Source organism: Odocoileus virginianus, chromosome 30 (genome assembly GCF_023699985.2).
Source record: "Odocoileus virginianus isolate 20LAN1187 ecotype Illinois chromosome 30, Ovbor_1.2, whole genome shotgun sequence".
Taxonomy (NCBI): domain Eukaryota; kingdom Metazoa; phylum Chordata; class Mammalia; order Artiodactyla; family Cervidae; genus Odocoileus; species Odocoileus virginianus.
Genome location: NC_069703.1, coordinates 17,078,385 through 17,105,937, shown reverse-complemented (window position 1 = coordinate 17,105,937; position 27,553 = coordinate 17,078,385).

The following is a 27,553-nucleotide window of genomic DNA, read 5'->3' as shown; positions in this document are numbered from 1 at the left end:
TAAAAGCTTACAATTTGTATCATGTAACTTGTGGATGAAATTAACATCAAATGGTAAGAAAAATACTTTATGTTCTTTTTTACCTTATGAAATGTAAGTCATTTTTTCTTAATGGGATGTTGAGGTTACTCAATTTTAATTTAAATCACTAATTACTGAGTATTATTTTAACCTTAGTCTGGGTTTGGCTTATTTTTTTCCTGGTATTCAATGATGTGGATAATGGGTAAAGAAGATGTCAGATGTTAAATATAATTAATGTTCAAAACAGATATGATGAATCAGAGGTTAATTCTAAAGAGAATGACTCAACAAGGCTTGCTGGTCACAACTACTAAAAATTAGTCATTCCGTGAGATCTTATCTGATACTAATGGATGAAATACCTTTGAGGGAAACCCTTTTGAAAATGCTGCAACATGACCTCAGAGAAACATGCCTTTCCTGACACAAAAACTAGTTATCAATTCATCCAAGAGGATGTGAGCAAAGTTTTCTTAGAATTTAAGTATCACTGAAAAGTAAGCTTTGAATAGATCTCTTTCCCTAGCTACATTTCATGTAGATGATTTTTTGCTCTATACTTTGCATTCATTCCTTAAAGTTGCTTAAGACTAAGGTAAGGACTTAACCTCTGTGAACCTCAGTTTTCCAGTCTGGATAAATGAGGACAATATTGGTCTTACTCTTAGGGGTAGGATATTAACTGAAGTAAAGCGTGTGTAGTACTTAGCCCAGTATAGGATACATAAGAGATGCTTTAAAACCTTTAATTAATATAATTTTTATGAAGCATTTTTATGGTAATCTGAAGATTCCACTAATTTTCCAGCACATGAGGGAAAATCTCTCTGATTTTATCACACCAGTAAATTTTATATGCCTCTCAATTTATGTTGCAACTCCCCTTCCCTAAGACTGTCAGTTTCCTTTTCCAAGTCATCTTTAGTGAGCAATCAGCTGGATCCTTCCCTTTCATTAGGCAATTCACTGGCACAGCCCCCTCATCATCAGGTCTCAGGCTGCCAAGAAGATAGACCAATTCCCTTGACATTTCTCCCTGTTCCTCACAGGCATCTGCTTTCCCTTTCTGCCTCATCACCTTTAGAAAAATCTTCTTTTGTTCTCACAATTGCCAGCTAATACGGTTCTCACAGTTTGCCAGACGATGTACAGGCATGCCCAGTGATGATGGGTTCCTAAGAAAGGACTAGGAGTCCTTGAAAATGAAATGTATACTGATCTGGACAGAGTAACGATAGGAAAGAATGCAGAGATTCATGAATTCTTAGCATATGGAACATATGAAAGAATGTTGAGACATCCCTGTGGACATTTTGTTTTTATGTTATTAGAACTATGTCATGTTTTATAGTATTTATTTCCTTAAGATCTTAGAAATATACCTAGATTTGTAGTGGAATACTCATGTCTGAAAAGAAATGTCTAAAGTTAACATATATTTTTGCTACCTGTGTCAGTTATCATAACTTAATCCTCCCCTTGTACTCACTAGAGCCTAAGAGATCATGGGGGTGAGGTTTGATTGATTGGCTTTTAGGTATAAGCAACAGTTTTTATACCCCAGAAAGAAAGAAAGAAAAACTCCACTTTTGGAAATATTTTTGGCGAATATTTGTTGAGTTACTATAATTTATTAAATACAGTTGAACAGTCTTTCATTTAAATCTCAAAGAAAACATACCAGTTAGATATTATTTTTATGTCCCATTTTACAGAATAGGAAACTAGGATTTAAAGAGTATAGATCACTTACCCAAAGTCACAAGCTAGTTAATGGCAGGAATAGGCAGTAGATCAAATTCTTTTAAAATGCAAATTCAGTTGCTTAATTGCCATGGCATAACAGCTCTTCTCCTGGAAAGCTAATCTCTCTTTCAACACAGGTCCTACAGGTGGTTCTACTAATTTTGTTTGTGAACTTTCGTTTTTCCTTCACGATTTGCTTTCTCATAATGTGTATGATTTAGCTTCAAATTACTCTTCTCCAAATGGAGATAGTGGACAAGCCTAAAGCTAACAGGCAGGGTTGGAATGTCAAAGCCTCAGCTCCTTAAGGGTCTTAGAGAAACCTCCCTCTCAAGACTGCCTGGCCTCTGGGCTTCTTTCCAGGCTCAGCTGCCCACAGCACTTGATTGCTCCATCTTGCTGGTTCTCAATGGAGAACTCTTTGTCTTTGATCCTGTTCTTGTATTCTGCTCAGTGGACTTGAAAATTGGAGATTTCCTTGCTTCCTGGTCCTCCTTATGCCTGGGAAACAGACATGGAATTCTTCTTTTCTTCTCTTTATTCAGCAAAAGAACAGCCCCACCAGTTACCATCCCTTGTTTCAGCTCTTGGAACCCAGCCTGGGCCAACAGTTAGGCCCCCTGGGAAAAGAAGTTTAACCTCCTTGGCCTAATTCCTTCCTCAATAGATTGAAGAACTGAAGAGAGAAAAGCTTCTCAACATATACTAAAATCTACTTTCAAAAAAATACTTAAGCCCTGTATTACCATCATTTAAGACAATTTATACAAGCTAATATTATCTCCTATATCATCCCCAAAGAAAATAAACCATTTCTTTCCTTTTCTCTTCCCTTACTGAGATGAAGCATAAATAGATGCTTGAGCAGAATCAGTTCTTATAGTTTGTAGGTGTGAATGCTTCTGACAACCCCAAAAGCCATAATCACTCTTTATATAGTATCTTTTATTTTGCTGAGGCAGAATTTGTATGGTGCATGTGATAAAGGTGGCAAGCTGCCCACAAAACCCCTTTTCCTCTTTCTCCTGAGCCCCACACAGCTGAACTGTATTTTCCAGTCTCCCTTGCAGTCTGGTGTGACCAGGTCCTAGCGTTCTCGCACAGGTGTGCTCTGACATGCCTTCCCACCATCCATCTTCCGGATATGGAGCCAACAACAGCCACCCTGAAAGGATGATGTGTGTGTGTGTGTGTGCTTCATTGCTCAATTGTGTCTGACTCTTCGCAACCCCAACTCTTTGCAACTGTAGTCCGCCAGGCTCCTCTGCCCACGAGGATTTGCCAGGTGAGAATGTTGGAGTGGGTTGCCATTTCCTTCTCCAAGGGATCTTCCCAACCCAGGGATCGAACCCAGGTCTCCCACATTGCAGGCAAATCCTTTACCATCTGAGCTACCAGGGAAGACCTGAATGATAGAGCTCTGTCATCCTGGTCCATTGAATGACTGCCACTGACCTGGAACCCTCACCCTCCCTGATCTTTTATATGAACGAGAAATAAATGTCTTCTTCTCTGAGACACTGAATTTGGAGATCTCTCCTTTTAAAAATATTAGTATTTCTTTAGTTTTATTTAGTTAGCCGCCTTGGGTCTTAGTTGCAGCCCACAGGATCTTTCCTGTCCTGCATGGACTCCAGTTGTGGCATGTGGGCTCAGTAGCTCCAGGCCTGTGGGATCTTAGTTCCATGACCAGGGATCAAACCCACATCCTCTGCATTGTGAGGCGGATTCTTGACCCACATACCCTGCTCTGTAAGGCGGATTCCAGGGTAGTCCCTGGAGATAATTTTGTTACTACAACATGCACCATCCTAACTGAAACAGTACCTGTTTTGAGTAGGTACCTGGTCTTGAGTACAGATTCTTAGCTAGTGAGAGTACTCAGAACATGAGTGCCTGCCCTTCATTATGATTGCTGTCTCCACCTCACCTTAGTGCAAGCAATAACTGCCAAGTGGCATATATTTTGAATGTGGATGGAATATGACAACACAAAGGAAACCAGCAAATTGTTGGTAGATAAAGTAAAATAAAATTTAGTGTGCCTAAGAAGGCAACTATTTCATGGGAAATAGATGGGGAAACAGTGTCATGCTTTATTTTTGGGGGCTCCAAAATCACTGCAGATGGTGATTGCAGCCATGAAATTAAAAGACGCTTACTCCTTGGAAGGAAAGTTATGACCAACCTAGATAGCATATTAAAAAGCAAAGACATTACATTGCCAACAAATGTTTGTCTAGTCAAGGCTATGGTTTTTCCAGTGGTCATGTATGGGTGTGACAGTTGGACTGTGAAGAATGCTGAGTGCCGAAAAATTGATGCTTTTGAACTGTGGTATTGGAGAAGACTCTTGAGAGTCCCTTGGACTGCAGGGAGATCCAACCAGTCCATCCTAAAGGAGATCAGTCCTGGGTGTTCATTGGAAGGACTGATGCTGAAGCTGAAACTCTAGTACTTTGGCCACCTCATGCGAAGGGTTGACTCATTGGAAACGTCCTTGATGCTGGGAAGGATTGGGGGCAGGAGGAGAAGGGGACAACAGAGGATGAGATGGCTGGATGGCATCACCAACTCAATGGACATGAGTTTGAATAAACTCTAGGAGTTGGTGATGGACAGGGAGGCCTGGCGTGCTGCAATTCAGGGGTCGCAAAGAGTTGGACATGACTGAGCGACTGAAGTGAACTCAACTGAAGAAGGCAACAGTTCTTAGATAAAAGGTGAACATTGTCTATAATTTAATAGTAAAATCTCAAATTCTTATCAGTGATATGAATAATTCCATTATATGCTTTATATACAGAAATTACAAAAGACTTTATTCTTAATTCTTGAGCTATTTCAGCAAATGCTTCAACCAAGATTTTTTAAAAAATAGCTCAATAGGAAATGATGATCCTGAATTTATAATATCAATGATATAAGTAGGGATTATTTACATTTTTTAATTTATACTTTGCCACATTTCTAGTAGGAAAATATACTGTATGTATTTGAAAATTTGGTGATTCATACACATGTAAAGAAAAGATGATTGCTTTATGATATATTCCTTATAAATATCATTTGGTTAGTTTAAGTTGAGGATAAATTCACCGTCTTAGTCCTATAAGACTGTGTGTTTAGAGCACATAAGTTGTAAAATTTCAGAATATAAAGGAAGGAGGGAAAATGATACTTGTTTGTGGTTGTTAAATTTGTGTGGTAAGCTAAAAAATGGTTTCCCAAAGATATCAGGTCCTAATTCTTAAAGCCTGTAACTGTTACCTTGAGTAGAAAAGTGGTCTTCATAGGTGTGATTAAGAAGTTAAAGATTCTGAGATGAGGGGATTATCCCAGATTATCAGAGTAGGTCCTAAATGCAGTCACATATGTCCTTATAAGTGGGAAACAGTGGGAGATTTGTCACAAGGAGAGGAGGCAATGCAATCACAGAGGCAGATTGTAGGATGCAGCCATAAGCCAGGGAATGCAGGCAACCACCAGAAGCTAGAAGAATCAAGGACTAGATTCTCACTTAGGGCATCTAAAGGTAGCATGGCCCTGCTGTAATATTGGACTTCTGTCCTCTAGAACTGTGGGAGGGTAAATTTCTGAGATTTTAAGCCACTGAATTTGTGGTGATTTGCTACAACAGCCACAGGAAAAACAAACAAAAACAAACCCCATTTATCAATGGCTGAATTTAACTTTGCTGAGTTTGTGATACTTTTTTGCAAGCCTCTGGAGACTTACATTTGTCTTTCATTCTTGGAAAAGGCAGGCATGACTCCCATTGTAATGTGGGCTGTTGGGTCAATAGGGGGATCAAGACGAGGCCCATCTCTTTCCCTAGCTGAGTCTGACCCACCAAACAATAAGATGGTAAGATAGAGAACATAATCCATTTTCTCCCTGATAGAGCTGATTTTGGAGAGTGAGTTTACTAATACTGAACCTCAGATTTACAAAGACTTACCTGCTGCCTTTCCAGCACTGGACAGCATTGTTGTTTAGTTACCCAGTCATGTCTGGCTCTTTGAGACCCCATGGACACGTCCATTGCATCAGTGATGACATCCAGCCAACATAGTCCTCCTTTAAAACTTGGGGTCTGAAATAGGAAAGTGTAATGTGTGCTTTTTGTAGGCACCCAGCTCCCAGGAGAATGAGAAGATAAAGGGGCTCAATAAAATTAAATGATTCCTTCTTCCTATTAGGGCAAAAATGTCAGCACTGCTATGTTAATGTAGACCCCTCTAAAAGGAGGGAAATATTCGGAGTAAGGATGAGCTATTTCTGATAGCTCCAACCCATGATTAATAGCTATCCATGAGCAGGAATGGCAACATTCTGTCCTTTAGTAGCTGATTGAAAGATAGCTTAAAGGCAGACGGTAAAGTCATAGCTAGTGTCAGTTTAAATTTATATATATATTAGTATTTATAAAATTTAATACAAATTTTAATAAGTTAAATATTATGTATATATTGAATGGGTTTCTCAGATGGTGCTAGTGGTAAAGAACCCACCTGCCTTACAGGGAGACGTAAAAGACACAGATTTGATCCCTGGGTGGAGAATCCCATGGACAGAGGAGCCTGGCAGGATACAGTCCATAGCATCGCAAAGAGTCAGACACTACTGAAGCAACTTATCACAGTGCATAGCACACAGCACATATACTTACTAGTTCCCTTTGCACTGTGTCTAAGGTTCTAAATGAACCTGCTGGAGTCTGGTTAACTCCTGAGTATTTCCAGAGTTCACATATGGACCTTTTGTTATATATCCCTTTTCCTAAAATCTGCTAAAGGAGACTTCTGCTTAATCGAGTCTTGTAATAGAAACTGTTTTTATAAACATATTTGTTAACACACAACTGAAATGTCCCTCTTTCATAAACAGGTATTAATAGGTTGCCTACTTTTCTTCCCCAAATGATTCTTCCTTGAAGATTAAAAACAATTTTTCTAGTGTTAGAAGCCTACCACCTCAAGATGAGGTCTCAATAATCCAGTTGCTACCTATTTGTCTTTGTAGATTCATTTATTCTCTCTTTCCCAAGGTTATTTTAGCAACTTATGTTATTTGTAATAGAAGTTGCTTTTGTTTCCACATTGGGCCAGAACTGATTGAGTAATAACATTAACAAATACTGTAAACTCACATAGCACCTTTCACCCTAAATCCTTTCCAGTTACTAACTTATTGTCTCCTGAACATTCCAGTGGCTTAGTGACAAGGGTTTTATTCCCATTTTTCAGAGGAATAAAGGGAAAACATAAAAAACTCAGAGCACAGTTATATCTAGAAATCAGGGACTTTGACACTACTGTCGTACATTTTTCCTTTGTCTTCTAAGAAAGCATGCTCTTTGTTAAGTATTTCTCCTGATTATTCTGGGTGATATTGCTAATGTAATCTTATGTGGCAGTGAGGTAAGCAGTAGCTGGATTCCTGTGGTTGGTGTTTTAAAGATACACCTTCTATGTGCAGGGCACAATGCATTCTCACTCTGAATCTTGCAAGTCCCTAAAACCTTGAGATTTGAATGAGGGGCCAAGTGCTGGCTTTAACTTCCTTTCCTATGCTTGTAGGTTTGCTCATGTTAAGGGACATTTTAAGACTCAGAATATATGAACCTGTCTTTTCAGGTTAATTCAGGACTCTAGGTCCAAAACCAAGCAACGCTGATCACTTCCAAAGGGTTCTGGAGATATCTGGTTGATGATTTTTGGATCCATAAAATGGTTTCTTTTCTGTTTGTGGGGGGAGGTTCCTAAAACTGAGAACTTTTCTTCCTGGTAATACTAAAAGCTAATTTTTATTCTTTTGAGGAGCAATTTTTAGAAGAATTGTCAATCAGCAGTACCAATCAATAAAACATCGATCTGATGATGCCCAATAACTGATTGGGCATCATCAAAATCTTAATACATTAAACTTCACATAGTGGTCAAAATTCTATCTTAATTTCATAGTTCTGACACATTGGAGTTACCTAAAGGTAGGAAATCTTTACTGACTCTCATTATTAAACAATTCTTGTCATAATATTGAGCTGGAAATGTGCTATGATTGTTTTAAAGTTGTTCACACATTCTTTTAAAATTTCCTTTTGTTATTGTTGAGTCACTCAGTTGTGTCCAACTATTTGTGACCCCATAGACTACAGCACTCCAGGTTTGCATGTCTTTCACTATTTCCCAGACTTTGCTCAAATTCATGTCCAGTGAGTGATTGGTACCATCCAACCATCTCGTCTTCTGCCGTCCCCTTCTCTTCCTGTCTTCAATCTTCCCCAGCATCAGGGTCTTTTCCAACAAGTCAGCTCTTTGCATCATGTGTCCAAAGTATTGGAGCTTCGGCATCAGCCCCTCCAGTGAATATTTAGGGTTGATTTCCTTTAGGATTGACTGGTTTGATCTCCTTGCTGTCCAAGGGACTCTTGAGATTCTTCAGCACCACAGTTTGAAAGCATCAGTTCTTAGTGCTCAGTTTTCTTTATGGTCCAACTCTCACATCCATATATGACTACTAGAAAATTCATAACTTTGAATATATGGACCTTTGTTGGCAAAGCAATGTCTCTGCTTTTTAATATGATGTCTAGGTTTGTCATAGCTTTTCTTCTAAGGAGCAACTGTCTTTTAATTCTTTTAAAATTTTGTTTAGTGAACAGGAAAAAACCATTGATGATCTAGTGATCTACATTATCATTTGATTGTATTTTGCCTTTGTATTTAAAGACAACATACTTACAGATACAATTTCTCATACTGATTTCCAAAGCTAGGTAATTTTGATTTTTAAAAGGCAGAAAACCTTTTTGTTTTCCTAATTAAAAGTGTGTTATTCATTGCCCTTGATAAAAGCACATAGTGGGAAAAAAATAAAAACAAAAACAGGGAATATACTAGAGATCCAAATACTATAACGGCCTAAAACATCAGGGATTAATCACCTGCATTCTGGGAATTGATGGACATGCATTTTTACTTGCTAATTTGTTGTAGAATGCATCTTCTGATGCAATATTCATTACATCAATAGTATTTTGGAAGAATCTTCTGTGTGTTCAGGGCCATCCTAAAAGCCATTAAATCTGTGAAGAGCAAGCTTCTAACTTTAGGGAGCGGGAAATAAAATTGGGAAATTAGAGAACCAAAAAACAGACAACAGTAAACGAACACAGAAAATAGACCTCAGAATAAGTGCTACAGGATTTGATGAGTGTCTTATCTGGAAAAACATTGCAAAGGAAGTGAATTCTGAAGATATACATTGCCAGAAAGACATATATTGCCAGAAAGTACATTTTCCTGTTCTGGGTAGAGGGGGTAAGTAGGGTAAAGCCTGAGACAGTGTAACATCCACGAGAAATAGTGACCAAGAAAGTAATAAATATAGCCAAACAAAAAAAATGAATATTTTCCCAGAATTCTCTTCTTGCAACTGGTACAAATAAAAATTTAAGTTTCTTTTCAAAGATTTTTGTCTTCATTAATCCTTTAAAAATTTGACTGTACAGAAAAACATGAGAAAATAAAAGAAAATGAAAACACCAAGAGATGCTTAATTGAAATTTTCCTTATTTTTTTCTGGTATTTTTCCTTTGCATTAAATATGAACACATATATTGATATCATTGAAATTATATATGCAGTACACTACAAATTTTTAATAATTAACTTTACAAAGAGTCACCTCTTTCTACTGATCAAGCCTGTTTCTCCAAGATTGACCTGTTAGGAAAGAATATCTTAACCAGTTTCCTGCCAAAGTGCAGGATCCCCCTTAACGATTAAGCGTTCTGTCTAATCCACATTCCCCTTTCCTATTAGAACAGGGAATGGAGAGCAGGAAAGAAACAGGAAGCTCATATCTTTCTCATGTATGCCCAAAGTTGTGAAAGTGAAAGTCACTCAGTCGTGTCCAACTCTTTGTGACCCCGTGGACTATACAGTTCATGGAATTCACCAGGCCAGAATATTGGAGTGGGCAGCCTTTCCCTTCTCCAGGGGATCTCTTCAACCCTGGGGTTGAACCCAGGTCTCCATGCACTGCAGGCGGATTCTTTACCAGCCGAGCCACAAGTAGCAACATAGAGAAATGGAAATTGAAAGACTATACATTCATTTATTTTTCTATTAGGACTTACTTAGTCATTGCATAGTACATGCAGGCATGTTGCTAGCCTATGGTAAGATACCAAGATAGACATAATCCAGTTCTCCATGAACTCAGTGTAAGGGGGACACAGTTCCCTAACTAGAAAATCCTAGAACAGCATTGTAAGTACTAAGACAAAAAAAAATGCAGGATGTTATGGTAACGCATAATCTAGGCTGATTCAGGAAGTCTATTCAAGACACTGAATGGAGCAGTGACTAAACAAAGTTGAAAAGGTGGCTAGGAGTTAGCTGCAGGTCAAGGAGGGAAAGCTGAGTTTCAGGCAGAAGAATGAATTTTCTCTGAGCATGACACGACAGCCACAACAAAGCCCTCAGTTGGGTTGAAGCAGAGTGCAATGAGAGGTGTGGGGAAAGATAACAGGACAAGAGAGGGCAGAATGAGAGCAGGAAGGGTGGGGGTATGAAGACAACTGGAGTTTTCAGAACAAGAAGGACTCAGTAAAATTCAAAAGTAGGAAGCAACACGATCAGCTTCTATGTTCACTCAAAAATCCTATCAATGTTAGTTTCTTAATTTTAGCTATAACTAGTTTATTTAAAGTTATTATGATACTAAACACTTACATGAAATGACTATTATTCATAATAACGCTGCAAAATTAATGCTATCCTTTCAGGTAGAGAGGAAACTGAACTCAGAAAGGATCCTTAATTTGCCCCAAATCACCTAGCTAATAAATGGCAGAGAACTCAAAGGCAGATCTATTTCACTACAAAGTCCATGTTCTTTCCAGTGGAACACACTGTCTTCTAGTTATGCTCAGTACTAACTGTTGGATCAGGATGCCAAATGTTATCTGAAACCGAAGGAGAGCGGCAGGAGCCTGAGAAAAGATAAAAAGGTAAAAGGGTGCAGCAAGCGTAGGAAGTGTAATAGGTGGGAGTGAAAACCTGAGTCAATCAATACCTTTCAGCGACAGACTCCACTTTATGCAGGTTTGCTTAAGTGGATTCTTACGTTCAAGAACTTGTCAGCCAACTGATATAATCCTTTTAGAACATACAAGTTTTCTTTTACCTAAGGGAGTTTGATTGCATTGGCAACTCCAAATAATCCCAATTTCCTTGATTCTTTGAGTTTCTGAGTTCATCGTCAAGGAGGAAATAAAAGTTCCACTGGAAATAAATGATGATTGTGCCCTTTTGACAGGTAGTTGGTAATTCAAATGAGAATTTCTAAAAGATAAAAAGCTATTAAGAAAGTTCTAGTAAGGCAGATGGACTTCCCAGTTGGTACTAATGGTAAAGAGCTCACCTGCCAATGTAGGAGACATAAGAGATGCAGGTTTGATCCCTGGCTCAAGCAGATGCCCTGGAGGAGGGCAGGGCTACCCACTCCAGTATTCTTGCCTGGAGAATCCCATGGACACAGGAGTCTGGTGGGTTATAGTCTACTGGGTCGCAAAGAGTCAGTCACGACTGACGTGGTTTGACATGCGTGCATGCAGTAAGGTAGATAGGCAATGTAGGAGAGCTTTATGAAAGTTTTGGTGAATTTCATTATATAGATATACTGCCTATGTTCAAAGTTTTTTATTCCTGTATTTTGTCTACAAACCAAGGATAGGTTCTCTAAACACCTTCAGTGAAATATAAATAATACTGTCCAAATGTCTTTGTTCACAGTGACTAAGTGTATAGTATATGTTTATGAATTAAGGAATTCCCCAAAGAGTTTTCAGAGCAAGAGTTGTTCTTAGAGATAATTTAGTCCAGTCCACTATTTCATAGATTAGGGAACTGAGATTCAGATTGATTTAGAATCTATTCAGCCTCATTGCATGATTTCCTAAACAATTGTTTCCCCTCAAATATCATCAGTTGATTCTATACTACCAATGCTTGGTAACCCAATCTGACTTAAAAAAAAAAAAAAAAAAACCTAAAAAGCAAAACTACAAGTTTACCATATTATTCTGTCTTTATACCAAGCTGCAAATCTCATTCTCATTCAAGTATAGTATACTATGAATTATCTCTTTTATAGAAAACATAAACTATAATTCTATCTCTTTTGCTAATATCATTATTAGCCAAAAATGCTTCAGTCAGGGAATAAGAATTATTGAAGTATTTGATAAAAATGTATTAACTTCATGGGAGAGCATATCCAGTTATTTCTGCTCACCTGGTTTGCCTGAAGAAGTGTTACTTTACTGTGGGGAGGTGGAGCATTTAATGTCTTGCTCACCTCCTGTGTGACCCCTTCATACCACACCTCTGTTGGGAGACAAAAGCAAACACCGCAGGGCTGAGAATTCCCGAGGGTTGAGGGCCAGGTGATCCTTTCAGAACCGCTCTAACCTGAAACTCCCTGACTAAGGTGGGACTTTGTTAGTTTTTGAGAAAACTAAAAGCTCCCTTTCTTCTCTTATTTGTTTTTCCTACTCCTTTGGCCTAAAATAACTATCTCACAATCCCAAATATTTTAGTCATCTTTCCGTATATGCAGCGGATCATTCCAGGACTGCCTCCCACCCCAAACCAAAATCCACGGATGCTCAAGTGCTCAAGTCCTTTATATTAAATGGTGCAGAATTTGCATATAACCTATGTACATCTTCCAGTATACAATAAATCATCTCTAGGTTACTTATAATACTTAATACAATATAAATGCTATGCAAATAGCTGTAAGTCACTCAGTTGTGTCTGACTCTTTGTGACCCCATGGATCGTAGCCCACTAGGCTCCTCTGTCCATGGGATTCTGCAAGCAAGAATGCAGGAGTAGGTGGCCATTTCCTTCTCCAGGGGATCTTCCTGACCCAGGGGTCGAAACTGTGTCTCTTAAGTCTCTTGCATTGCAGGAGGATTCTTTACCATCTGAGCTACCAGGGAAGCCCAAATACAATGTAAATATTGTTGGATTGTAGCAAGTTTAAATTCTGATTTTTGGAACTTTCTGGAATTTTTTTCCAAATAGTATTGATCTAGAGTTGGTTGGGGCTTTCTAGGTGGCTCAGTGGTAGACTCTGCTTGCTAATGCAGGAGGTCTGGGTTAGATCTCCGGGTCAGGAAGATCGCCTGGAGAAGGAAATGGCAACACACTCCAGCATTCTTGCTGGGAAATCCCATGGACAAAGGAGCCTGGTGGGCTACAGTCAATGGGGTTGCACAAGAGTCAGACACAACTTAGCAGCTAAAAACCAATAACAGTTTGTGGCATCCAAAGATGGGGAACCCATGAATACAAAGGGCTGTCTATCGACATGATAATTCCCTTACCTACTTTCTTTTTGAAATTACTCTCTTAAAAAAACAAAAACAAAAAACAAGTGATTACCAAAGATTTTGTCATGGGTCAGAATTGCTGATCTGGGAATAATCAAATGACTAAATAATCAAATGACCAAAGTAAAATGACTGCTTTATGAATGTGAGCATCATCTGAAAATCTCAAAGTGATTTTTTTCTAATTTCCTCACAAAGGGAACATGGGAGATGAGACATGAGGTATGATGTCTTACAATCCACAGTATGAATGAGGCCCCCTGGTAGAGCCCAAAACTGTCTGGGCCTTCCTCCTTGGAGAAAACCTTGTAGATATTGGCTCACATTCTTCATACTGGGAACAAGAGGCATTCCAGGGTTTAAGAGTCACCAACTCTCACTACTTAAATAGGAAGACATTTTGTCCCTGGTTTCCAAAAATGCCCAGTGGGATGTTAAGAAGGGTTGACATCCAGTTTTTCTGAATTTGTTCAGTGAGTGGTTTTTGAAGGGCTCCATAAGCAGTCAGACATCCCCATAGTTTTAGGGGAGAGAGGAGTCTCTTGAAAATTCTAAAATTCTAATGAAAAAGCTCATGCTCAGTGTACCCAGCCAGGAAATGTTGGTATCAGCCACAGTAGCCGTAAATACCAAGATGCCCTGGCATGTACTAAGGCCAGACAAATCAGGCAGCATTGTGGAACCTCAGTCACTGGAAACTGACCGAATGCATCTGAACCTTTGCTCCACTACTTACTAGCTGCATAACTTTTGGTGAGTTACATTTTTGGCTTCAGTTTTCTCATCTTTAAAATGGACATAAGAGTACCTATTTTCTAGCGATTTTGTTTTTTTGTAAAATTCAAATGAATTAATATGTGTAAACTTAGATAGTACTGGACATGTAGTAAGTACTGAAAAAATGTTGTTCTTATCATTTTTGGACAAATGTGATCACCCCATGTAAACACAAAGAAAGAAAAATGAATGAATGAACCATTTGTGACCATAAAAAAAGTCACTTAAAATTTTAGACACCAAAAGTATTCTTCAAGGCCACCTTTTGAGCAATTCCAGGGGACATTTCACTTTTTTTTTTTTTTGCAATGGAGCTTCTGGAATTGTGTGACTTGATGATCCTAGTATGCTTTGAAAATTTCTCTCTGTGGTTTCCCATCATCATGGGGTTTTTGTTATTGTTGTTGGTTTTTTTTTTCTTTCTTCTTCACAAATAATGAATATTTTTACTGTTAGAGCCTGTATTGATTTCTTCTGGCACCAGTGAGTAGAATGCTATTTATCCTTGGGCACTTGAAAATGAGAACAACTGTATTCTTTTCTCACTGGTTACTCCCAGATCTGAGACTCCTGTGTGGTTAGACGTGTAGCAAATTAACATATGAACCCAAGTGATTAAGTCCCTTTAGAATTGGATGGAAAACTTGTCTAAATTGCCATTGTTGCTGCTGCTGCTAAACCTGTATAGAAGTTGACAGTCTTTCAAAATGATATTTCAGTGATATTTTTAAAAGATGAAAATCAAACCAACTGGTAATTATTTTGCATATACTATGTATGGGGCACTTTATGGATATGAGATTACAAGACAGGCATTCTTCAGAGAGACAGTGAGCAAGCCCCATGTTAAGTATATACAATTTATTTTTATTTTTCCCTCAGAGATTTTTAAGTCCATTTGTTCAAAAAATGTAGGAGTATAACATGAGAGAAATGGAAATACATTTCAGTGGAAACTAGGGTCTACTTGTGAAAATACCCAAATATGCTAATAAAATAAAGCGTCATCCAGAGAAAAAAAAAAAAAAAGAAAAATTCCCAGGTAGATGTGAAATACTAGGTCCAGAGAGACACCTACCACTTCTTTAGGATTTCCACCTACAAAAGTTTATAGCCAAAAGCCTGCCCAAAGGACTAATTCCTAAGTGGAGCTTTCCAGCCTCCTACAATAGCAGCATCAACCATGTCTTCTGCCTCCCGTGGGGAAAAGTTGTACCAAACGAGCTCTGTTGCCACCATCTGTCTGTACTCTGCCAGCCCTTTCCTAGCCCTTGTTACTTGGCCAAGTTCAAAAAAAAAAACCAAAAACCTCACATTTATAAGTGTCAAGCATTTTTTAAATTATTGAAATATTCAATTTTCTTATTAACTCATTTTGCTTGTACAGCAAGGTATATCCTCCCATTTTACAGATGAGGAAACTGAGGTGCCCAGATATTAAGAGCTAAGCCAGGGGACTTTCCCTGGCAGTCCAGTGGTTGGGACTTCACTTTCCAGTGCAGATGTGTGTGTTTGATCCCTGGTTGGGGAGCTGGGCTCCCACATGCCTTGTGGTCAAAAAAGCCAAAACACATGCAACAGAGACAGTTGTGTAACAAATTCAATAAAGACTTTGAAATAGTCCACATAAAAAATTCTTAAACAAAAGAGCTGGGCTAGAGTTGGACCAGTAGCTACTGGAGCTACTAGTAGCTTCTGGTCTCTTAATCCCATTTTTGTGCTGCTATAGGGCAGTGAGTGGTCTCAGTGGAGATAATAGATTTACTGTTGAGGGGGGGAGGGGGCAAGATTTCATATCTTAATTTTCTCATCTAAATCAACAAAGTTTCTGATTTTTAGGAGAATAGAGAAAGATTCATTCTAACTGAGCACTTGAATTTGATATTGGGGTGGTGTAGTCACTAAATAGTGTCTGACTCTTTGCGACCCCATGGACTATAGCCTGCCATGCTCCTCTCTCCATGGGATTTCCTAGGCAAAAATACTGAAGTAGGTAGCCATTTCCTTCTCTAGGGCATCTTCTCAACTCAGGGATCAAACCCGGGTCTCCTGCACTGCAGGTGGAGTCTTTGCTGACTCAGTCACCAGAGAAGCCCAAATTTGATAATAACTGTTCACAAAATTGGTCTCTAAGTGGCAAAGCCTCTGAGAGAGAAGAAGCCCTGAGTGGTCCTGAGCAAAACTGTGACATGGCTGGGACTATCTGTAAAGAGATGGCCCCAGAATCCCACTGTTTAGGGAAAACCCATTGTCAGTTGCCTGGGATAGACAGTGAGACCCTGGGGCCATGGACATCTAAAAGGGGGCTCTCTCCATCAGCTTGAGAAAGTGAAAACTAGTTGTCATTGCTTATGAGGAGAGGGTAGGTAACAGGATAAGATTGGGCCCAAAAGGGAGACAGTGTCAATGTAAGTGCTGGGGAACTGCGTGGCTGAAAGTGCAAGTGAAAATGTCCTTGGGATTTCTGGGGCAGGGAGGGGCATGGGGAGGAGGTTGTCTGTGTACAATGAAGGATATTTAAGTTGGACCTTCTTAAAGTTTGATTTGGAAGTGTTTGTACTGCTTTACTGTAAACTCTGTTAAGCCATCCCACAGTCCCACCCATACACTGGGTCCTATCCTTGCATCTCTTAGAATTGGAGGAGATGTTTGGTGGGAATCTGGGAAGGGCTGAAAATCATCTCTGTGCTTAGCAGGGGCCAAAGTAGAGACACAGGAGCCCAGAAGCAGAGAAGTTCATGGGAGCTTCCCCCAGAAGAAAGTTGCAGAAATCACAGAGGCACACAAGCCTTAAAATTGGGGGAGTTTGCACAGACATCATCTAAATTTCAAGGAGCTATCATTAAGATAATATGTCTCCTAATCTGGGTGTTTTCCTCCTCTCTGAACACCTATAGTTCTCGTTAAGTCACATATGCATTGTACTCCATATTTAGCTCTACAACTCTCTTGACTGAATGGAGAGTTGATTCATTGTCTATTTTTGATAATCCATATTCCCTTGACCCTTTATCATGGTTGCTCTTTTCCATCAGCAAAAAGAAAAAAATGATTTGCCACTTCATCTGTGAGGCTGTCCTCAGAATCTTTGATTTTCTCTGGAAATGACCTGGGGCTCCTTTTACACAAACACCGAAACCAAAGAGTCATATCATCACTGTGTTCCTAACCCTAGAGACTCTTAGCATGGGTGTGGGTTTGCATAACAGGGAAACTGGAATTGACCTGGTACAAATGCTAATTAAATGTTAAAAAAAAAAAAGCCAAGGATAATGCTGCAATGATGTAAAAGGGTGTGTGTGTGTTGTGTGTGCCTAAAGCATCTAAATGTATTAGACAGTGGAAACAAGATTCAGGGCAAAAACAGAATAATAAAAAAAGAAAAAAATTGCCTGAATGGATAGCAAAAATGGTTCTTTTTCAGGGAAGTTGGTGAGTCACTATGTGACAATGCATAAGTCACCTAACCTCTAAGTTCTGTCCTCTACCTTTAAAAAGGGGACTGAAACACTTGAGAAAGTTACTCACTAAAAAAAAAAAAAAAAAAATGTTCAAGATATAGGAGACTCAAGTAATGAAGTGCATTCATCATTAGAAGGAGTTGAGCTTCAAGGACTGAAATTCTATGATGCTATCTGAAAAAGTGGAAGCAAAACCATACCTAATTGCAAAACTAAAAGAGAAATTCAAGTTACCTTGAAGAGGGAAGAGAGTGAAATGGAAGAAGGGGCGGGGAGAAGAAAAGAAAAAAACGCTAATATTTATGAAGCAAAGTATATATGAACTTTATGTACTTCTCTCTCTCTCTCTCTCTTTTTTTTTTTCCCTAAGAGAAAGGCTAGACCACATTCCAGTGTCTCCTGCCTAAATTCGTGTTAATTCACATCTTGGCATAACCTGTATATTGGGACAGTTCTGCATTCAAAGTACAGGGACTTGCAAATAAAAATGATTTAATATATAAAATGTCGCACTGTCTATTTTTTTGTCCTGGCAGATGTTCTTTAAATATGTAAAAGTGAAGGGAAAAAAAAAATCTCACTTTTTTTGTTATCCTTTGGAATAATTTTTGTTGTAGGAAATCAAAGTTTCTGATGTCGGTATACTCTGATTCAATTAAACAAATACTTTCTGCTTGCTCACCATCAAAATGAGGAAGCTACTTGCCCACAAATTCTCTAAAGGAAGATTCAGAAGAAAAAGGAATTGTAGTTAATCCTTTCCCAGGTCACACCTAAACTAGGTCTCTGCTAATAGGGAAGTTATTTGTATTTTAAATGTAAAATACATGTAAGAATATGTTGAAGGAATTATTGATGAAAGAGGCGAGTCAGAAGTTCAGTTCCACATTAAAGGGATTGAAAAATGTAGACTACTAGTTTCCAAACACTTTCGGAAGGCCTGAGAGCTTCTCTTATAATTCCCACTAAAAGGAAGATATAGAAGGTGTTCCTTGGTTAAAGAATTTTGGGGAAAGCTGAGTTAAAGGAAGTTACTGCCTTCTAAATAACTTTGGTGTATTTGGTAGGCTGATATATAATATGAATGTCCAAGAGAGGGATGTATGTGGTAAAGCAACAATTCTCATACATAAAACTTTATGGCACTTTAAAATGTCTCACATATTTTGAGGAAAGCAGGTTGGAAAACACTAGTGTAGAACAAAACTGCACTTGAACTTTGGTCTAAGTTTTCTGGTTAAGTTTATCGTGTTGTCAGTATCTAAACATCTTGATAGCATGCCCCATACACACCAGTGTCTATTTCTCTTTTTTTTTTTACTTTCAGTTATGTGTGGATTTAGTATTTATGCTCAGATGTCCATACTTCTTGAGACATAATTGTGAACATGACCCTACTCTGGTATTCGATGGTGGATAGTTAAGTGAAAAGGAAAAAAAAAATCAAGCTTAGATTCAGAGAGGAGGCTAGCCAGTGAGCACTGAAAGCAGTAGCATTAAATCACAAAATTAAGAAACAAAGTTAGGAATACAAAGTTAGAAAATGTTCTTTTGTGTTTACAATAGGAATATGGTGTTTGAGAAAAGTCAGGCTATTTCTTTTTTCCCCTCCTAAAGTGTTTATTTTGGGCAAAAAAATCTTTCATGATACAAAATCTTGTTTTCTTTAAAAAAAATGTTTTGAGTATAGTTATTTTCCGATGTTGTGTTAGTTTCTGCTAACACACACAGTGAATCAGTTATTTGTTGTTGTTTTGTTGCTAAGTCATATCTGACCCTTTTATGACGTCATGGACTGTAGCCTGCCAGGCTCCTCTGTCTATGGGGTTTCCCATGTGAGAATACTGGAATGGGTTGCTATTTTCTCCTCGAGGGGATCTTCCAGACTGAAGGATGGAACTCACGTCTCCTGCATTGGCAGGCAGATTCATTATCACTGAGCCACCAGGGAACCAGTTATACATATATATGTGTGTGTGTGTATATATGTATGTATATGTATATATACATACATATATATGTATATACCTATACATTATCTATACAATATCTATACAATATATATATAGATAGATAGATAGATAGATAGATAGATCCCTTCTCTTTTTAAAGATTTCCTTCCCATTTAGGTCTCTGCAGAGCCTTGAGTAAAATTCTCTGTGCTATACCGTAGTCTCTCATTAGTTATCTATTTTATATTTAGTAGTGCATATATGTCAATCCCAACCTCCCAATTCATCCCACCTTCTCCTTACCCCTTAGGTATCCACATGTTTGTTCTCTACATCTCTGTTTTTTTTCATTTGCAATTAAGTTCATTAATACCATTATTCTAGATTCCAATGTAAGTCATATTATAAGAGATTTGTTTATCTCTTTCTGACTTTCTTCACTCTGTATGAAAGCCTCTAGGTCTAGCCACATCTCTGAAAATGGCACTATTTCATTCCTTTTAATGGATGAGTAATATTCCATTGTACATATATACTATATCCTCTTTAACCAGTCTTCTGTTAATGGACACGTTGCTTCAATGTCCTGAGTATTAGAAATAAATAAATCGTAATTATTTTCTAAACCACCTTGTTTCTCTTCACCCTTTCTCAATTTGGAGCCCGCTTTTGTCCAGTGGTGTGTGACAACCTCATGGGCTTTTGTGATGTCAACCCTGTACCTTTTCTGTGACAGCAGAACTTTGGTCAAGGTAGTCATATAGTTTGTTACTGCCTGCTCATCGCCTCTTTGCGGTAACACCATGCTGCCCTATCTAGTTAAGGTATATTGGAGTTTGGTACTTAAAAATAAAGCTCCTTATCAGCAATAGATTATTTCAGAGAAAGTCATTGGAAGTGACTTTAGTTGAATGAACTGTCATTGTTACCAGCTGTGGGGATAATGGGGCAAGCTACTAGTATGTCAAGCAATAGCCATTGGAAATCCTGAGTTATTTGTAAATAACTATTCTTTCAAAACAAAACATATAAGGAGCAAAAGAAGATAATAAGCCAAGCACCAGAAAGGACACATGCATATCTTTCCTAAATTGTGGTTTCCAGAATATGAGGGAAGCTGAACAGTTGTACATTGTCGCAGGAAGACTGCAAGTGAAATTGGCTCATTCATAATTTTAGTCACATTTCCCAGAATCGGAATTCAAGGAGAAAGCTTCTTCCCACCGTATGGATCTTTTTCCTTCTGTTGAGTGCTGTCTTCCTTGACAACCGTGCAGAAAGCACTCTGGCACAAGCCGGGAGACAGGCTCTACTGCCGAGCCTCGGCAGTCACGTTGAACACACCCCGCGGCGATTACCATTCTGATTCAGGGCAGGATAAAGAGAGTTCAGTGCACAATGTGGTGTTTAGGGAGGTGATCTGGAAGCATTAACCACACAACCTTGGCAGAAACTGCTTTGCGAATGTGTCAGTGATATCTCAAGTACACGAAAAACCAGCTTTACTGTCCCTTGATAGGAGATTAACTTTTTGTGTATGTATTTCTAGAGCATTTACCATTGTAAGGTGGACAAACATTATCCTTGTTTTTCAGCTGTAGAAACTGGAATGCTGAAAGGTTAAGCAATGTTCACAAAGTTACATCGTGAGTCATTTTCTGAATCAGGAAATAAGTTGGTGGCTATGATTCCTTTTCCCCTTATCCTACCAGCCGGAAGGAGTCACTGAACACTATTTACAGAAGTCCTTTTCTTTATTGTCTTGTACTGGACACTGAACAGATTTCCTGAGACTTAAAAATCACAAAATGTGACAAAATGTGCTCTAGGGAGCAGTAGAATTCAAGCAATAACATTAACTCTGGCAACAAGTTTGACGGAGCAGTAATTATGCACAGGGGCCAAAGGTTTTCAGTCCTAATTTAAATTCGACCTGTGATCTGGAAATATGCATGTAAAGTCTTTTTGCCTTTGGTAAAATAGAGATAATGGTTCCTATCACTGACTTGATTTTAAAAAGTTATATGATTTCATTACATGATACATTTGAGCTGAAGAGATGAAATTACTATTTCTTTTTAAAATATCATATGGTCCTCCCCCTTTCTTGTTGAACCTTGGTTAAGTCCCTTATGAAAACATGTTAAAAAACATTAATTTTAGCATATGTGTTTCTACTTGTCAAAGTACTTCAGAAGAATGTACCATATTTTTGGACCAAACACTTTTACATACATTGTCACACTTGGTCCTTGTGACAACCACTTTGCCACTCTTTCCGGTAGCCAATTACATCTAACCATATAACTCTTTTCCCTAATGTTTCTTGGATGTTTCTCAGTTTAGATTGTTGTCCTGCAGACTACTTTTACCTTCCAGTTCCAGTTACACCCCTTTTAAAGCTACAGCTAATACATGGCCAGAAATACCAAATGGGTTCGTTAGCAAAATTGGAAATTTTTTTATAGGCCCCTGTTTTTAAATGGTTTTAACTAAGTAATAAGGGAAAAAATGAAAAGGACACAGATATAAAAAGACAATAACATAAGCCTAGTTTGTGGTTGAGTCACTAAGTCATGTCTGACTCCTTGTGCCCTCATGGACTGCAGCATGCCAGGCTTCCCTGTCCTTTACTATCTCCTGGAGTTTGCTCAAACTCTTGTCTCCAGTGTATATTTCTGATTGAGCTACTGCTAACTAGAACTCAGTCTTCATAAGATTCCAAATGCCATTTTGAACAATCTATAGTATAGGCCTCACATGCTTACCCAGAGTTCTTGTATTATCTTGATAGTGAGTGAAGAGTCTTAGAGGCCAAAATCACCTTCAGATCAGTTAAAGAGAACATCAAGGCTAGGAGGATCCCTCCCGGTGGTGCTAGCAGGGGCAGTAAAATCTAGACAACCTCAGAGAGAGAAAAACCTGGGGGAATGCAAAAGCAAAAGGGCTCCCCATCCAAATCAACACCTGGCTTCTTCTTCCATGGCTAGGGGTTTCTAGATTTGGTGTTAGTACACTTTTATTTGTAAGCTGTAATGTTATCTTTATTTTACAGAGGAAGAGGGAAAGAGAAACATGGAAAAGTAAAGAGCTCATTTTCGGTTAAATAAGCATGAACTAGTAAAACTTGAATTTGGATCCATTTATGTTTAAAGGAGGAGCTTCCCACGTGTCTCAGTGATAAAGAATCTGCCTGCTATGCTAGAGACATGGGTTCGATCCCTGGGTCAGGAAGATCCCCTGGAGGAGAGCACGAAAACTCACTCCAGTATTCTTGCCTGGAGAATCCCAAGGACAGAGGAGCCTGGCGGGCTACAGTCTATAGGGTCATAAAGAGTCAGACATGACTGAAGCAACTAAGCACCCATGCATGTTTAAAAGAGGGGCTTCCCAGGTGGTGCTAGTGGTAAAGAACCCGCCTGCCAGTGCAGGAGATATAAGGGATGCGGATTTGATCCCTGGGTCAGAAAGACCCCTGGAGAAGGAAATGGCAACCCATTCCAGTATTCTTGCCTGGAAAATTCCATAGAAAGTGGAACCTGGTGGGCTACAGTCCACAGAGTCACAAAGAGACAGATACGACTGAAGCGACTTAGCATGCTTTTATGTTTAAAGGAAATACTCTGTTTTTCTGCTGCATGTCACTGTGTCAAAGAAGTGATGTGGCCACCTGGAAGACCTGGAGAAGACCTGTGTGGCCAGGTGGGCACAACCACCAGCTCACTTCCAGGGAACTCTGAATGAGTCATTCTTTGTTTAGCTTTAGATTAGGAAATATCTTCAATTACACCTAAACCATAATAAGAAAAAGAACCAAGAGCAAGATTTTTGAAAAAGGAATTAAAAGCCATAATAATAAAAAAAAGGGTGGGGGGATGTGATGAGCATGAGACATACAGTAAACACAGCTTCTCATTAAAATAAGTGCTTCATATTAATACCTTCCTGTAAACTCTCCATCTGGCCCTTTCTAAAGATGATGAACATGCCATATATGCCATCAATTCTCCTTAATTTTTTATTGTGTTAAAAGTCACATAATATAAAACTAGCATTTTAACCATATTTTACTCTACAGTTAATGGCACTAATTGCATTCATGTTGTGCAACTCTCACCACCATCCATCACCCAAGTTTTTCAGCATCCTAAACCAAAACTCCGTTCCTGTTAAACACTAACTCCCCACTCCCCCTCCCCACTCCCTCATCCCCTAGCCCTTGGCAACTATGAATGTATTTTCTGACTCTATGAATTTTCCTAGTCTAAGTATCTTATATAAGTGGAGTTGAACAGTGTTTGTTTATACATAGTATATACTGGAATGCAGTTTTGAGGTTACTTAATATAGGTCCTACAAACAAGACCATACCTTTTTTCCCTCTGTAGTGTACAATAGGTTCTTGTTAGTTATCTCTTTTATACATAGTAGTGTGTATACTTGGAGAAAATCATAATTCCAAAAGATACACACACCCAATTGTTCACTGTGGCACTATTTACGGTAGTCAGGACATGGAAGCAACCTACATTCTCCTTATTTGTGGTAGTTCTGTCCTATAAAATTGGCTTAAATATTAAGCCTCTGTTCCTAGAGGAAATAAAGGATTAGGTTCCTACAATCGTCACATTTTCAATAACTGATTAATACATAACCTTGCTTTGTTTCTGGTTAAAAGCACTTTATTTACTATTATCATTGATTCATTAACATTGACCTCACAGCTGAAGGCCCTGTAAGTCTTGCTTGAGTGAACCTTATCTAACACACATACAGAAGACACAATCACAGACGTCTTGTACTTAGGAACAATAGATAATACTTCATCACTGGGTGATGGAGTCCGTTTTAAACACTGAATCACAACAAAAAGCACAAACATGCAACAAAGAAAAGTGTTACACTAAAGAGACTACAGAAATGACACATTTCCAGTATGAAAGCATCACTTTGTTCTACCTCACCAGGACACATGCTTGCTGTCACTGCTCTGGGCTTGTATATGAATGACCACAAAACTGTGTGATTTGTGGATTACAAATGAACTCTTGTGAGTAGGTGAGCTCACAAAGGCCCGATCTGAGAACAAAGAGACTCAACTGTAAATGCAAACAAACCATACAAAACTAATTTTCATCCTGCGGCCGCTTACATTCCTATCCATACTAAGAAATCAATGAACCTAATCTTTATACTAGGAGTTAGGTGATCAATTATTAGTGTAATGATCAACCTCGCTTCAGTCTGTACCCTTTCAAATCATACTACAGTTTCTACTAAAGTTTTAGGGATAAACTAACTGAAATGTGATATATTTTAAAGTTATTATATCACAAAATGAAATCATTCAGAAGGATAACAAAATAAATGTTAGTAATAATATATGATAGTAGGGCCAAAATTGGAAATGGGAAAGAATTGGAAGATGGTTTGGTGTGTATGCCAGGCTTTCATCCTAGCTAGCTTTCTCATACCATGTGCTATAATCCCACACAGCCCACATGATGCTCAGCGCCATTAGGGGAAGTGACAGAAAAATAAGGAATAGAACAGCAGGGTTATGTGTCCCCATGGCTTGGAATTTAGACTTAGAAAGCAAGTGGTGAAAATCATATCATGGAGGAGTTGAGAGCTTGGTAAACACTGGTGAGTTGATGAACGGTGGCCTTTGCCAATATGATCTTATCATTAAACGGGCTTGTTTTTTTTTCATCACAAGTCCATGCAAAATGAATATTGCCACAAATCATATATTTCGGCTCTCTTTGGTATTCTATAGATTGTAGCAGGCCTGATTTCTCTTGCAGAGGTTTAGTATCATTTCAAAGGATAATATGATAGTGTATTAAGGGGCAAAGGAAGGGCAGTGATAAATATATTGTGCAGATAAAAACTGATTGCTGTGTAAGCTAATAGTAATTGAAACAGTTTGGATGGGCCTTTCCTCGTGGTCCATTCTGACTTGTTTGAGGTCTAATAAGAATCTTCCTACCTTGAAGCCCATAAAATTTAAAGTTCAAGAAGACTGAATCCATGTACAGTAAAGCCATTTTTCTCACGATTTTTTAACCAATAAATATTGTGTGGGAAATTGATTCCATATGTTTTCAAGTCATTTATGCAACTTGAATAATTAAAACATTTATTGGTAAGAGCTGCCTGATGTCTTTAAAGTCAGGAAATTATCTTATGCCAAAAGTAGACAAACTCAAACACCAAAAGGTCAGGCTAAGTTTGAAATTTTGTAACATCCAGAAATGAAAAATTTAAATGTTTGCTAATCCCTCCTGCTTATTATCACATGGTAAAAAAAAGAAAAAAGAAAGAAAGAAAGAAAAGAAATGTCTTTATTCTCTCACATTTTAATTCCTTTATATTTTTGAAAAAAAATGTTTGCCTATGTGACTTTCTAAACTTACTACCAAGTTATGTTGGATGAGAGCCTAGTCTATCAAAGACATTTGCAATAAAATCTTGTCAGCTCTTTTTAAAAAAAAATTAATAGATGCTTATGATTCATTTCTAATTAAAAACAAAGCATAATGTGAAAGATACATTTTTGCTTTAATCATATTTGAAGAAGTCTAAGAGTTGCAACTATTATTCCCATTTAATAGAGTTTAAAATGTAGGCAGTCTATAGGGTGTGAAAGCACATCTAAACTGAATAAGTTAAACTTTGCCTGAAACACTATGGAAATACTCAGAGAGAAGCCGGTAAAAAGGAGATAGCTCATAAATTTAGCCCTGATGAAATACTAATCCAAGGTTAATCTAGTTACTTTTGTATATGGCACTAAGAGAATGAAACTTAGGGAAAAATATGAAAATGAGGAATACTGAGAATTTAAAGTGTTTGTGGAATAAAGATGAGTAACGTTGGAGCTGGAAGTTCCACATCCAAATTTGAACTCTTCCACTTACTGTTGGCTCTATGACCTATTGAGGTCATTACTATGCACATGTAATGTAATAATAGCAATTATAATAATATACAGAAAATGAGGCAGTCTCTACCTATAATGAAATTAAAAATTATTGAGTTTGAATACATTGTTTATTGTACTTGTTTAATATTAGAGTTTAATTGTTTTTCTCATTTTCATTGTGAAATACAAGTTTAATTATTTCCAAAAGTTGCTTTCTGAAAAAGTATAAAATTGCTCTTCATTTCTCCAACCTGGGGTCATTTTTACTAAAAGAGGTACACCTTTCTTTACCTTACTTGCTGTAAATCTAAAACTTTTTTTTTACTACTTAAAAAAGGTAATTAATCTAACTTAACAAGAAGGACAGTGGCTTTTCAAATAAGATGTTCCTTCAGGGGGGGAAAAAAAGAGTCCTAGGAAAAAGGGAAGAAAATAAGTCATTCATTTGGAAACAAGTTAATACCTGCCAAAACAATCCATGGAAATCACTCATTGCTGTGAGTATTGTGTTTATACTATAATTAAAACTGGATTAAAAAGAACTAGAGCATAGCACCTCTGATTACTGCTAGTCTTAACACTCAAGAACAAGAAAGCCAGGTGTGAAAATTAGCCAGTGGCATTCAGTGAAGCCCAGGCTGTCTAGCCTGGCCTGGATTGTGGACAGTTAGTTTCCTTCATTGAGATGATCCCAATAAAATGGAGGAGGGAAAAGATGATTTTTTTTTTTTCCAGCCAGAAACTCCAGGAGTAAGTAAGGAACTTGAGACCTTCCCTCTCCTCTTTCTTCTCCTTATGTAAGGATTTGAGCTTTAGAATTGATAGTTCTGAATATATTGGGTCTGTTTAGTGCCCTATTGAGGTTTCAGATACAATATATTTTCATTCTATTTCCCAGCTGATGAAATGCGCCTACAATTTTCCCTAAATAGAAAGGCTGCCTCTCTGGTCTTTGTGCTTTCCCCCTCCTTTTTCCAAACCCAGGTCTCATTGTGTTTACCCAGAAATGGTGGCAATTAAAAGATTCCAAAGTGGCAGAGACTAGCGCACACCAGTAGAGCAGGATTCCAGCTTTCCATGGTAACACCCAAGTTCCCTTCTCTAACCACCTCCTCTTAGTTCACTGAGACAGTTCTAATCCTACCTCTGTGGTTACTCTGAAAAGGCATCCAGTTTGGTTATCAGAAAGAATCTTTCTTAAATAAATATTTACCAACGTCTGTTTCACTCTTCAGGGGGGTGAGCAAAGGAA